Below are 14222 nucleotides of genomic sequence, written 5' to 3'. Positions count from 1 at the left end.
TACCATGTGGAAGAAGTAGTGCCTCCTTTTAAATACACTTCAGTAGGTCCTGAGGACAAAAATAAGATTTTGGGCCAGAATTCTAATCAACATCTAATTATAGTCAAATTTTCATATAGCTCTCCTGCCAAATGATGGACAAGAGGTTGGAGACAAGGGCTTGGGGAGATCCAATTCTGGCCCTCAGGAAAAGGGAGGATGAATGTTGTGAGAACACCACAATAATCCTCTCCTGAATCATCATCTCCCCCTTGTCTCAATTCCCCTCCTGACTAATACTCTATGTTGATTGTCATCTTTTCTCAGCATTTGAAAGCATTTTTTCCTCCCCATATTTGAATGAGTCAGTGAAGGAATAAAAAGAAATACGACAGCTTTTATAAAAACTACATATCAGAGTCAAAAAATTTCTGAAGAGTCACTGAGAATTGGGAAGGTACCAAAAGACTGGAACAAAGCAAATGCAGTACATATTTTAAGCAAAGGCTAAAAAGTGGTAATTACTATCTTATAAGTCTAACTTCCCTGCTTAATAAAAAGAGCAAACATTAAAAGAAAATAAACATCTAGCAGATAATAGACCCATGAATAGTACGTGACAAGGGTTTATAAAGCATAAATCTTGCCAGAAAAATCTTGCACTCTTAAGATAGAATTTAAATATTGGTGGATAAACAAGTGATTGATCCAATACATTTGGATTTTAGTAAAATATTGCACTACCTATTTCCTATAATACACTGAAAACTTCTACATAATAAAAGCATGGTAATTACTACTATAATATATCATTTTCTGTTTCAAAAAATTCTTTTAAAGAAAAATAAAAAGTTTCAAAGCAAACAAAACTACCAATGTGAACTATCTCAAATGACTGTAGTAAATAATCCATTCTGTGTGATCTTTGCACCAAGTGGAACCCAACTGTGGGCCAGAAAATAAGCCTGCTTAATAATGTTCTTATCACATTATTTCTTGCTGACAACATGCTTTTCTAAATCACATTCAGGATACAGTGTACTTAGATTTTCAGAAAGCCTTTGACAAGGTCCCTCACCAAAGGCTCTTAAGCAAAGTAAGCTGTCATGGGATAAGAGGGAAGGTCCTCTCGTGGATTGGTAACTGGTTAGATAGGAAACAAAGGGTAGGAATAAATGATCTGTTTTCAGAATGGAGAGAGATAAGTAGTGGTGTCCCCCAGAGGGCCGTACTGGGACCAGTCCTATTCAACATATTCATAAATGATCTGGAAAAAGGGGTAAACAGTGAGATGGCAAAATTTGCAGATGATACAAAACTACTCAAGATAGTTAAGCCCCAAGCAGATTCCAAAGAGCTACAAAAGGATCTCACAACACTGGGTGACTGCGCAACAAAATGGCAGATGAAATTCAATGTTGATAAATGCAAAGTAATGCACATAGGAAAACAATCCCAACTATACATATAAAATGATGGGGTCTAAATTACCTGTTACCACTCAAGAAAGAGATCTTGGAGTCATTGTGGATAGTTCACTGAAAACATCCACTCAATGTGCAGCGGCAGTCAAAAAAGCGAACAGAATGTTGGGAATCATTAAGAAAGTGATAGATAATAAGACAGAAAATAAGTAAACCCACATCTTGAATATTTGTGCAGATGTGGTCACCCCATCTCAAAAAAGATATATTGGGCTTGGAAAAGGTTCAGAAAAGGGCAACAAAAATGATTAGGGGTATGGAATGGCTGCCATACGAGGAGAGTTTTATAAAACTGGGACTTTTCAGCTTCAGAAAGAGACGACTTATGGGGGGTTATGATAGAGGTCTATAAAATCATGACTGGTGTGGAAAAAGTAAATAAGGAAGTATTATTTACTCCTTCTCATAACACAAGAACTAGGGGTCACCAAATGAAATGAATAGGCAGCAAGTATAAAACAAACAAAAGGAAGTATTTTTTCACATAATGCACAGTCAACATGTGGAACTCCTTGCCAGAAGATGTTGTGAAGGCCAAGACTACAGCAGGGTTCAAAAAAGAACTAGATAAATTCATGGAGGACAGGTCCATCAATGGCTATTAGCCAAGATGGGCAGGGATGGTATCCCTAGCCTCTATTTGCCAGAAGCTGGGAATGGGCGACAGAGAATGGATAACTTGATGATTACCTGTTAATTCCCTCTGGGGCACCTGGCATTGGCCACTGTCAGAAGACAGGATACTGGGATAGACTGACCTTTGGTCTGACCCAGTATGGTCGTTCTTATGTAAAAATCATGACTTTCCCATTTGGCTGTTTTGTTTTGGATCTTGTGCTATCTATGTTTTAGACTAACTCCTTGCAGCAGAGACTGTCAGTTTCCCATCTTTACATATTTACTCTTAGCTCATTTCCTTTTATCATTTAATGAGATTTCAAATCCACAGAGACTTCTTAATTTCTGATATTTATATTCCTAACAAGCTGTAAAACAGAAAATGTGTTAGATTATAGCATTTCATATATACTATAACAGGGGTGGGCAAACTTGGCCCGAGGGCCACATCTGAGTGGCTCAGGCAAAGGGTTGGGGCGGAGGAGGGGCTCAGGGCAGGGGGTTGAGGTGCAGGAGGGGTGCGAAGTGCTGGAGGGGGCTCACGGCAGGGGGTTGGGTTGCAGGGGCGGTTCGGGGTGTGGGCTCCAGCCAGGCGCCACTTACCTGGAGTGGCTCCGGGGTGGCAGCAGCTCCCTGCCTGCTCTGGCCCCGTGTCACTCTGGCACCATGTCCCTGCGGTCCCAAACGAGGCAGGGCAGAGGGCTCCGCAGGCTGCCCTCGCCTGCGGGTAACTCCCCCAAAGCTCCCATTGGCCACGGCTCCCCGTTCCCATAGTGCGGTGCCTGCAGGCGAGGGCAACACACGGAGCCCTCGGCCCCCCATCCCCTAGGGACCTCAGGGACATGGTGCCAGCCGCTTCTGGGAGCGGCGCAGGGCCTGCGGCGCCACAGCAGTGGCAATCCCATGGACTAGATCCAAAGCCCCGAGGGGCTGGATCCAGCCCACGGGCTGTGGTTTGCTCACCCTGTGCTATAATCTATGAATTCACTTCAATGGGTCCTTCAGATGACACGGTCTCTATAATGTAAACACATTATTAACCTAATAGATCTTAACCGTATTGAAGTTGGTCCAATAAAAGATATTACCTCACCCACCTTGTCTCTCAAATATATTTTAGACATTTAAAAAGCGTCTACCTAGTAAATCAATAATTAATTACTTTTACTTTTACATATACCTTTTGGATTTGAAGAACAATTCCTTTCCCCTTACTATATTGTCTTTCCACCTGCTCTGCTTATTTTATTTTTAATTTCTGCAACATGGCATGGGGAAGGTTTATTTTGGGGGCGGTTACTAGCATGGATAAGCACATTTGACAAGATAGCTCAGTGGTTTGAGCACTGGCCTGCTAAACCCAGGGTTGTGAGCTCAATACTTGAGGGGCCACTTATGGATCTGGGGTGGAAAAATCAGTACTTGGTCCTGCTAGTGAAGTTGGGGGACTGGACCTGATGGCCTTTCAGGGTCCCTTCCAGCTCTATGAGATAGGCATATCTCCATATATATTAAGATCATGTTTGTCATTCTACATTAGCAATAAGGAGGAGAACATTAGAAGACAGATGCTCTTGTGTGGCTGACAGCGGTGCTTGTTCATGTTTGTAGTGCCCCATGGGCTGCTCATTAAATTCGTGTTTGTCCATGGGCGAGTGCGCGTAGTGGAGGGGTGTAAATGAAAATTCCCAGCAGGGGGGCGAGAGGGGAGGGAAACGTATATATGACAATTCTCGGGGTGGGGGGTGGAAATGACCATTCACTGCACAGGGGGAGGGAGGGGTGTAAATGGGCCCAGGAAGCCCTGCCCGACACCCACACAACCCCCCCTCCCCCCAGCGCGGAGCGCGGCTGAGGGAGCTGGAGGGACAGAGCAGGCGGGCGGCGCCTCTCCCTGGACAGCCTCGCCGCCGCCCTGCCCAGCCCAGGCAGCAAAGAGCTGTGCGCCCCCGGGCAGAGAGCGGCACACGGGGCCCGGCCGTTACCCCCGCCCGAGGTCTCCGCAGTGTCCGGCCCCAGACAGGGCAGAGCGGGCAGCCACCGCCGAGGGGTCCAGGCGGCTCCGTCGCGCCCTTTGTATGACAGCTCCGCGCTCCCCCGCTACTTACCCCTTAGCCGGCGGGACTCGGCCCCCGCGGGCGGCCTCTCCGGGCCCGGGAGATTCTGCCGAGGCGGCGGCTGGCTCCGATCCGCGGGTGGGGGCAGCGCCAAGGGCTCTTCACCTGCACCCGGCAGCGGCGGAGGCAGCAGCCATCTTACCTCCTCCTTGTTCCCCCCTCCTCGGAGCCGGTCACGTGAGCCCTCCCGTCGCCTTAGACCTGGGCACAGGAGGGGCGCCCGGCCTAGCCGTTAGCGCTGGTGTTTACACCGGACTCGGAGCCAGAGGGGCGGGGTTCGAACCCCCGCGGGGACAGCGGGATCCCAGCTGCCTCCCCTTCGCCGCCAAGTAATTCCCCCTTCAACAGACTCCGCCTCAGCATCCCTCGGCTGAAAAACCTGCCCGGCGGAGCCCCGGTCGGGGTTCTGCTCCAGCGCCAATGCTGGCCTCAGGCTGCACCCTCCGGGCGCTGGCCGCTGGTCCCTGAGCACAGCGGCGGGATTCGCCCGGCTGCGAAATGTTCCCGGCCCCAGGAACCGTCTCGTTTGGCTGCTGAGAGGCTAGTAAGATAAGCAAGTTGTGTGTTTCAGAGTAGCAGCCGTGTTAGTCTGTATCCGCAAAAAGAACAGGAGTACTTGTGGCACCTTAGAGACTAACAAATTTATTAGAGCATAAGCTTTCGTGGACTACAGCCCACTTCGTCCAATGCAAGTTGTGTGTGTGCGCTGGCAGCAGGCGGGCTGAGACGCTGCCTGCCCCAGGAGGAGACTGAGCCTCACCACTGTGCCGTTGGGGGATTGTCAGACGTTATTTTAACGAACGGGTTCGTCCACCCTACGCCTCTCCCCGTGGTGTCTGGGGCTAGAGGCGTCCCTGCAGCACAGACGGCAACGGCAATCTTGTCTCAAGCGCAGCTGGTACTACAGGACTGAATACAGCCAGTCAACTTGTGCAATCCCTGGGATAGCGCATCTGAGCATGTATAAATACAGACCTGATAACTTTTTAAAAAAAATAACTAGAAAAGAAAGCTGCAGTCGTGGTGTTCAGCTCAGCAATCTAAATTCACAAAGGAGATGCTCCTCATTCTCAATACATTTAAATGAGCTTGAACTCAATTTAAGAGCAAAAGCAATTGTTATTTCTGAGCTTTCAGCTAGCAGTGGCCAGCTGAGAAGTGAGGTGCACCTAAGGGTTCACAAACAAAGGCAAGATAACCAGCTCCCAGTGCTGAAGAGCATCAGTGCCAGGTCGTGATTCTTGAAACACCCACAAGATTTTATCCACAGAAGTAGCTCCATTAGTGTATCCTCTCTCTTGTGTTAACCTCCTGAGCTTTATGGAGTTTCAAACATGTCCCAGACATAATTAGCTCTTTTCACAATTCAAAGTGTTCCATTGTTTGTCTGCATCTAAGTAGCTGGAGGACTTGGTGATGCTATGCAGAAACTTATTGATTTTTTGCCTTCTGCGTGTTTTACTTCTGCCTTCTGTAGTTTATCAAAAATGTTGCTTCTAAAATCATCTCCAACTTCACTACCCCCCCATTCAAGTCCCTTTACAAGGTTCCCATCTTTTTCCAATTTGTCCTCATCTTCTAGGTTCTCCACAACTTTGTCCTACCTATATATATTTTCTGATCTCCTTTGCTCTCAATACTCCTCCAGTCCTGTCTCACTTTTATGCTATCACCTACTCTTAGAACAGCCTTCCCTTGCCTCACACAGAGGCTCCATTGAAGTCAATGCCAGACTTCCACTGAATTCCAGTGTGGCCAGGATTTCAACCCTAAGCGTCATCCTTCTCCTCATTCAAATCCAGTTTTTTGTAAACACTAATCTCAACTGATGTCCCAACATCATCTTGAACTTGTTATGTCATCCAGTGTACATTTGTCTGAACTAGACTGCTAGCTGCTCAGGCTAGGGATGTTTTCAGAGTTTGTAAAGTGCCATTTATCATACCCTTATGGTGTTTAGAAATATAGTATGATATGCTTGTAGATTAGTGCAGTGGGGGATATGGTCCACAAAAACCTAAAAAATTATTTCACTGAGCACATTTACCTCCTCTCCCCCCCCCCCCCCTCAAGGATTTATATTTGAAGATTATGATGCATATGTTAAAAGTAAGTTTGGGGGGTGGGGGTTGAACACAAACAAAAAAACTGGGAAAGGATCCAGCTCAGTCTACAACCTGATTCAGGCAATCTGACATGGAACTCCACCTCTTCAGAGGTTCTTCTACCATCTGACTACAAGCTAGTTGCTTTTATAGTTTCTGTGTGCACAAGTATGAATGTGTGGGAGAGAGGAAGGGAATGAAGGACTGAGTCTCAAATCCAGGACCTTGTGAAAGATGTGTAGCTCACTTGCAATAACACTATCTTAACCATCCTTTAAATGTTCGGCATCTATCTAGTCCCTTCAAACAAGAGGCCAAGATGTTAAATACTTATGAAAATAGTATTAAAGAAACCAAACACCTCTCTCCAATCCCAGCCAGAGCTGATAAATGGTTGGATCCAATAAATAACCCTTACAACACAAGCAAACTATGCAGTGGCTGGCAAGAAAATCCCATAGCACAAACAGTGGCAACAAAAATCAATCAATCTCATGAATCTCACAAACAAAAATGGGTGGTTTCATTTCTTACCTGTCCTTGAGACGCATTTGCTTTGTCTCAGTTTGGAACTGTTCTGTTGCTCACTCAACATCCTGGAGATGAATGCATGGCTGCAGAGATGGTGTCAACAGGAGGGCTTTGGCTTCCTTGACCAGGGATGCTGTTATGACAATGAGGATTGCTGGCAAGCAATGGAGTCCACCTAACTAAGAATGGGAAGAGCATCTTCTCACACTCAAGGCTGATTTCCCATTCTGACACTGAGTGCAGAAGGTGGGGGGCCTGCAAGGACTCTAAAAATTAATACTTGCCACTCCAGGCTTGTATTAAACTCCCAAGGTTACAGCTTTTCTCTGACCTTGGATTGGTAGATGCTGCCACTACACAAGTGCAGAAACCCTTTGAGACTATGAAGGCTCACTTGGGAATTCCTTCCTGGGGGCTACCCTCAAGCCCTTTCACCTCCCCTCCGGGGAAGAGCTGAGAAAGAAAAAGAAAAAAAAATAATTCAGCTATTGTCACCAGCTAATTAAACAGGCGCACAAACCTCTTAAGACACAAAACTCCAATTCTGTTCTTTAAAAAAGTAAATTTTATTAATAACAAAAGAAGAAAATACAGCTGGGAACTTAGGCTTTTTGCTAAATTAAAAAAAAAAAACAATTACAAGGATTAAGCATCAATAATAAGCTTCTTGAGGACCAGCTTAAAGGTTTTTTTTCCTGAGACTGACCAGTGGCTTTCCCTCTCAGAAAGTTTTTTGCTGAGAAACACGACAGGATGGAATTATTGTTCTGGTCTTTCTGCATTAATACTGCTCCTACACCATGTTCAGACACATCTGTGGTTACGACGAAAGGTTGGTCGAAGTCCGGAGCCCTTAGTACAATGTCAGACATAAGGGCTGCCTTAACCTGGTTAAAGGCTTTCTGACACTTCTCAGTCCTCTGCACTGCATTTGGGTGTTTTTTTCCTGGTTAGGTCGGTCAGTGGGGTGGCAATTTGGCTGTAGTGTCGTACAAATCATCTGTAATACCCGGCCAAGCCTAAGTAGGATTGGACCTGCTTCTTTGACTTAGGGACAGGCCAATTTTGGATACCATTTACTTTAGCCTGTAGGGGATTGATAGTTCCTTGACCCACCTGGTGTACAAGGTACGTTACCCTGTTTAGGCCTATTTGACATTTTTTGGCCTTAACCGTTAATCCTGCCTTATGCACTGGAAGATAGCTTGGAGGTGTTCCAGGTGTTCTGCCCATGAATCTGAGAATATGGCCACATCGTCAAGACTGAAAATTCCCCAGATCCAGCCAGAAGGTTCTCTACCAGTCTCTGGAAGGTGGCGGGAGCACACTAAATTCATACAGCCCTACATGGGTGATGAAGGCTGACCTTTCCTTGGCTGGGTCATCTAGCAGCACTTGCCAGTACCCCTTAGTTAAGTCTAAGGTGGAGATGAATGGGGCACATCCCAGTTTTTCCAATAGCTCATCTGTGTGTGGCATTGGATAGTTCTCTGGGCGAGTTACAGCATTTAGCTTATGGTAGTCCATGCAAAAGTGGATTTCCCCATCTGGTTTGGGAATCAGAATCTCTGGAGAGGCCCATGCACTGTAACATGTCTGTACATGTCCTTGATCTCCCTTTCTATTGTGGTTTTGGCTTGAGGAGCCATCTGGTAGGGTTGGGCTCTAATTGGGCAAGCATCACCTGTGTCAATGGAGTGGTACACCCGTTCTGTCCGTCCTGGATGACTGAAAACATTGGTGCAAAGCTGGTGCACAGCTCCTGGATTTGCTGTCGCTGCTTATGCCCAAGGGTCATGGAAAGACTCACCTCTTCTATGCCACCATTGCTTTTTTCTTCATAGTAAACTCCTTCAGGCCACTCAGCGTCATTTCTCTCCTGGGCTGTAAACTGGAGAACCTTGATTTCTCGGGAATAAAAGGGTTTTAGAGAATTAACATGGTATACTTTAGGTTTTAGGGTAGGATCAGGGAACGCTATGAGGTAATTAACAGCTCCCAGGTGCTCTCAGACCATAAATGGCCCTCCCATGACGCTTCCATCTTATTGGCCTGGAGCACTTTCAGGACCATGACTTGGTCACCTATTCTGAAGGAACGCTCTCTGGCATGTTTATCATACCAGGCATTTTGCTCTTGTTGAGCATCCTGTAGGTTTTCTCGAGCAAGGGCTAGAGAGTTTTGAGGGTGTTTTGCAGGTTGGTTACAAAGTCCAAAATGTTAGTTCCTGGAGAAGATGTAACCCCGTCCCATTGCTGCTTCACCAACTGTAATGGCCCTTAACTTTGTGGTCATAAATGAGTTCAAAGGGTGAAAATCCCAAACTGGGATGTGGTACAGTCCTGTAAGCAAAGAGCAACTGCTGCAATACTAGGTCCCAGTCATTGGGATTGCTCATTCACAAATTTACATATCATGGCCCCCAAAGTTCCATTAAACTTCACTACTAGGCCATCCGTTTGATGGTGGTAAGGGATGTTAACCAAGTGATTCACCCCATGAGCTTCCCAAAGACGTTTCATGGTCCCTGCCAGAAAGTTAGTTTCCAAATCCATAAGGATGTCGGAGGGCCAGCCTACCCTGGCTGGGTCCCAGGAACAGGATTTGCAACTGCTGCCATAGATTCTGGTCTGCAGTCTGGTTCCACCACCTCTGGCTGGGTCCCTGGGCCTGTGGTATCAGGGGACGCAGACTGGGCCCTTGTAGGAGGCTCAGGAATGGAGTTAGGTGTCGAGGCCTGTTTAGCCTGGCTGAGGGTGACCATCCCCACCCTTTTTTTTAGCCTCACATGGTTGGCTAAGTCTTCTCCCAGCAGCATGGGAATGGGATAATCGTCATAGACTGCAAAAGTCCATATTCCTGACCAGCCCTTGTACTGGACAGGCAACTTGGCTGTAGGCAAATTAAAAGAGTTGGCCTAAAAGGGTTGCACCATCACTTGGGCCTCTGGGTCAATGAATTTGGGGTCCACCAGGGATTGATGGCTAGCTGACACCTGTGCTCTAGTGTCTCTCCACGCAGTAATCTTCCTCCTGCCCACACTCACAGTTTCCCTTCACTCTGGGGGTATTTGCGAGGCATCTGGGCCTGAAGGGTCTTGGTGGGACCCCGGGCTGATGAGTTGCAGTTGGCTGGTGCTCTTGGGGCAGTTGGCCTTCATATGCCCCAGCTCATTACCCCTTCTGGTAACCGCACCAACTGCTACTAGCTTTCTTCTTCTCTGTCACCTCTACCCATTTGGCTCCAATTTCCCACTCCTCAATTACAGTTTTGGGCTTCCCATCTAGGATGTACCTTTCTGTTTCCTCAGGAACACCCTGTAAGAACTTCTCCATTTGTATTAGGAGAGACAGATCTTTCAGAGACTTAACATTTGCTCCTGATATTCTGGCATCCCAATTTTTTACAGTGTGGTAGGCGTGTCAGGAAAATGCCACATCTGGTTTCCACCTTAGGGCTCTGAACCACTGACGGACATGCTTGGGTGTTAGCCCCATCCTAATTCTGGTCTTTTGTTTAAAAAGTTCATACTCGTTCATGTGTTCTCTAGGCATTTCAGCTGCCACCTCTGCTAAGGATCCACTGAGTCATGGCCTCAGCTCCACCATATAATGGTCTGAAGGGATGTTGTACTCAAGGCAGGCTCTTTCAAAATTTTCTAAGAAGGCTTCTGTATCATCACCTACCTTGTATGTGGGGAATTTCTTGGAATGAGGAGCGGAGATTTTAAAGAGTAGGTTAGATAAACACCTGCCAAGGATGGTCTAGATAATACTTAGTCCTGCCATGAGTTCAGGGGACTGGACTAGAAGACTTCTTGATGTCCCTTCAATCCTACAATTCTATAAATGCTGGGGATGGAGAGGGAGTGGAAAATTACAATAGAGTCATAGGAGCAACAATGGGGATAACAGTGGGGAATCTGTTCAACATCATAAATATCTATACATAAATGCAAGGCATATGGGGACTAAACAGAAACAACTGGAAGTATTAGTCTATAAGCTAAATTATTACTTAATTGGCATCACAGATGCCATACTTGGTGGGATAAATCTCATGAATGGATATTGGTATAGAGCAGTATAGCTTATTCAGGAAGGACATGCGGGGGGAAAGGGAGGTGTTCCATTTTACATCAAGAAATGTACACAATTGTTCTGAGGGCCAGAAGGAGGTGAAACAAACCAGTAGAGTCTCCAGGTGAAGTTAAAGGGGGGAAAAATAAACATGATGTCATGGTAAGGATCTACTACAGATCACCAAATCAGGTAGAGGTGGATGAGGCATTTCTAGAACAAATAAAAGCTATACCTCAGATTTTTAAAAAACCTTTTATATTTTTTGTTGTTCTCTTCTGGACTCTCCAATTTTTTCCCACAGTTCTGCACCTGAGGCCTTATCAATGCCAAGTAGTGTGGAACAATAACACTCCTGTGAATACATCACAGAATGATATAAGCCTTTTTTGCAACTGCATCACATTGTTGGCTCATTTTCAATTTATGATCCATTATAACCCCATATCCTTTTCAGCAGTACTACTGCCTAGCCAGTTATTCCCCATTTTGTAGTTGTGCATTTGATTTTTCCTTTCTAATGAAACATACTTTGCACTTGTCTTTATTGAATTTCATCTTGTCAATTTCAAATCAATTCTCCAATTTGTCAAGGTCACTTCAAATTCTAATCCTATCCTCCAAAGTGCTTGCAACCCCTCCAACCTTGGTGTCACATGCAAAAACTCTCCACTCCATTACCAAGTTATTAATGAAAATACTGGACACAGGACTGGAGGACCTGACAAGATATGTGCCCCCAGTTTGACAGCAAATGGTTGACAACTACTCTTTTGACACTGGAGTCCTAATATGAGAGCAAATACTGCTGAAGCTCTGATCCATGGGAGATGCATTTTAACAATCCTATTTCTTTGGGGTGGGTAAGAAACAAACAAAAAACATATTGTTGAACAAATAAGCAGTTTGTTAAACAATATGAATGTTGAGCCATTTGAGTGAGGCTATTTCCAAATATCAAGCTGAAGATATTTGGGTTGTTGGATATTCAGGAGTCAATCCACCTAGGTGGGTTGAGAGGGAGATTTCAAAGTCTTGTGAGAGTGTCATCCAACCAGTCAGTGGCTGGATTTGGAGCAGTCTTACAAAATTCTGCTCACCCACCCATTGTTTGACGGTAATTACACACACACAAATACATTTACATGTCTGTAAAATTATTTTTTAGGGAGACAAGGTGGGTGAGGCAATATCTTTTATTGGACCAACTTCCGCTGGTGAGAGACAAGCTTTCAAGCTTACACAGAGCTCTTCCTCATGTCTGGGAAACTTACTTGGTGTCACAGCTAATTTAGCACAAGTAGTTAACACATATTGGAAGATGCAGTGTTGTTGTAGCTGTGTTGACCCCAGGATATTAAAGGACAAGGTGGTGAAGTAATATTTTTTATTGGACTAATTTCTGTTCATGAGAAAGAGAAGCTTTTTTCCAAGTTTACACAGAGCTCCTCTCAGATAAATTTCCCACATCTGAAGAAAAGCTCTGTGTAAGCTCGAAAACTTCTCTCTCCAACCATCAGAAGTTGGTTCAATAAAATATATTACCTCACCCACCTTGTCTCTCACATACTGTAAGAGACCATTCTAGGTGAAATGATCAGTTAACACCTCTGCGGTCACAGGGCAAAAAAAAAGGGGAAGGGGCTAGTGTGTTACAGATTGTTGTAATGAGCCATAAATCCAGTAAGTTAATTCAAGAGCACAGTGATTGTCTTATTTCACCCACATGTGAAGGGTATTTCACTCTACTATCCTGGGTCCAACATATCTACAACAATACTGAAAACTATTTTTTGTGGGGTCATTTTCACTGATCCCCACACAGCAAATGACAGGTCAGTTGATTTTGTGACTGGTCTGGTAAATTTTCATGACAGCTTTGTAAAGTCGATTTAGGCTCAGTTATGTAGCTCAATTATTTTGAAGTCATTCCTAACTCATTTGGGGTACTGGCTGGGAGAAGTGTTTCTGTGCCCTGTAGTCTCACTATTGTGAAATTTACACACGTGCCATAAAAACTAAATTTTTATATATAAATACACACACACACACACAGCATTCCTTTCTTCTCTGCCTGTTATTGTGATCCTGCTACCAGGATCTAGTCATGTGCCATGTCCCCTCAGTGCTGCCTGAATCCCTCTGCCATTACCTCCTCCTGAAGCATACACAGACACTTGGTGAAAAAACTCAGTTCTTTCTCACTATTTCTGTGAGGCTGGTGTTGATGCCATCCTAACTACACTGCCCATCATAGTTCACATTTTACCCCCTGTCAGGGCTGTATCCCCACTTTGAACTTTAGGGTACAAATGTAGGGGCCTGCATGAAAACTTCTAAGCTTAACTACCAGCTTAGCTCTGGTCCGCTGCCACCATCCCCAGAATTCCCATGCATGGGAAGCCTTGAGAAACCTTCACCAATTCCCTGGTGAATACAGATCCAAACCCCTTGGATCTTAAAACAAGGAGAAATTAACCATTCCCCTCCTTCCTCCCACCAACTCCTGGTGAATCAAGATCCAAACCCCTTGGATCTTAAAACAAGGAAAAATCAATCAGGTTCTTAAAAAGAAGGCTTTTAATTAAAGAAAAAGGTAAAAATCATCTCTGTAAAATCAGTATGGAAATTAACCTTACAGGGTAATCAAACTTAAAGAGCTCAGAGGACTCCCCTCTAGTCTTAGGTTCAAAGTACAGCAAACAAAGATAAACACTCTAGTAAAAGGTACATTTACAAGTTGAGAAAACAAAGGAAAACTAACACGCCTTGCCTGGCTATTTACTTACAAGTTTGAAATAGGAGAGACTTGTTTAGAAAGATGTGGAGAACCTGGATTGATGTCTGGTCCCTCTCAGTCCTGAGAGCGAACGCACACCCAAAACAAAGACCACAAACAAAAGCCTTCCCCCCCCCCCACAAGATTTGAAAGTATCTTGTCCCCTTATTGGTCCTTTAGGTCAGATGCCAGCCAGGTTACCTGAGCTTCTTAACCCTTTACAGGGAAAAGGATTTTGAAGTCTCTGGCCAGGAGGGATATTATAGTACTGTACACAGGACAGCTGTTACCCTTCCCTTTATAGTTATGACACCCCCTATTAGTTACATTACACTTTTTTCCATATCCAATATTCCTAAAATCAATAGCCCTTAATATTGAGTTTGAATTAAATTATTTGGAGGCTCTTCATCCATCCCTACTATTCCTTAATTATTATTTTTAACATTGTTAGATAGTCTAACTGTAATGTTGAATAGTTCAGGTATCAGAGGTGTGATCCTCTGGTGAAGAAAGCATTTCTTTTTTTT

The 14222-nt window shown here is 44.9% G+C and overlaps 1 protein-coding gene across 9 annotated transcripts in view; it reads right to left on the bottom strand.

Annotated features, from left to right (window-relative positions):
• KIDINS220 (kinase D interacting substrate 220) overlaps positions 1-10550 on the bottom strand; it is a 161488-nt gene extending 150938 nt beyond the window's left edge. For all 9 annotated transcript variants that reach the window (XM_005287752.5, XM_005287753.5, XM_005287754.5 and 6 more), the window contains exon 1: positions 4190-10550. The gene's annotated coding sequence lies outside the window, so the exon portion shown is untranslated. The remainder of the gene's footprint in view (positions 1-4189) is intronic.
• Between the last annotated feature and the right edge of the window lie 3672 nt (positions 10551-14222).

Source organism: Chrysemys picta, chromosome 3, assembly GCF_011386835.1.
Source record: "Chrysemys picta bellii isolate R12L10 chromosome 3, ASM1138683v2, whole genome shotgun sequence".
Lineage (NCBI taxonomy): Eukaryota > Metazoa > Chordata > Testudines > Emydidae > Chrysemys > Chrysemys picta.
Note: the sequence above shows the minus strand (reverse complement) of the source record. Positions and strands in the feature narration are given on the sequence as shown.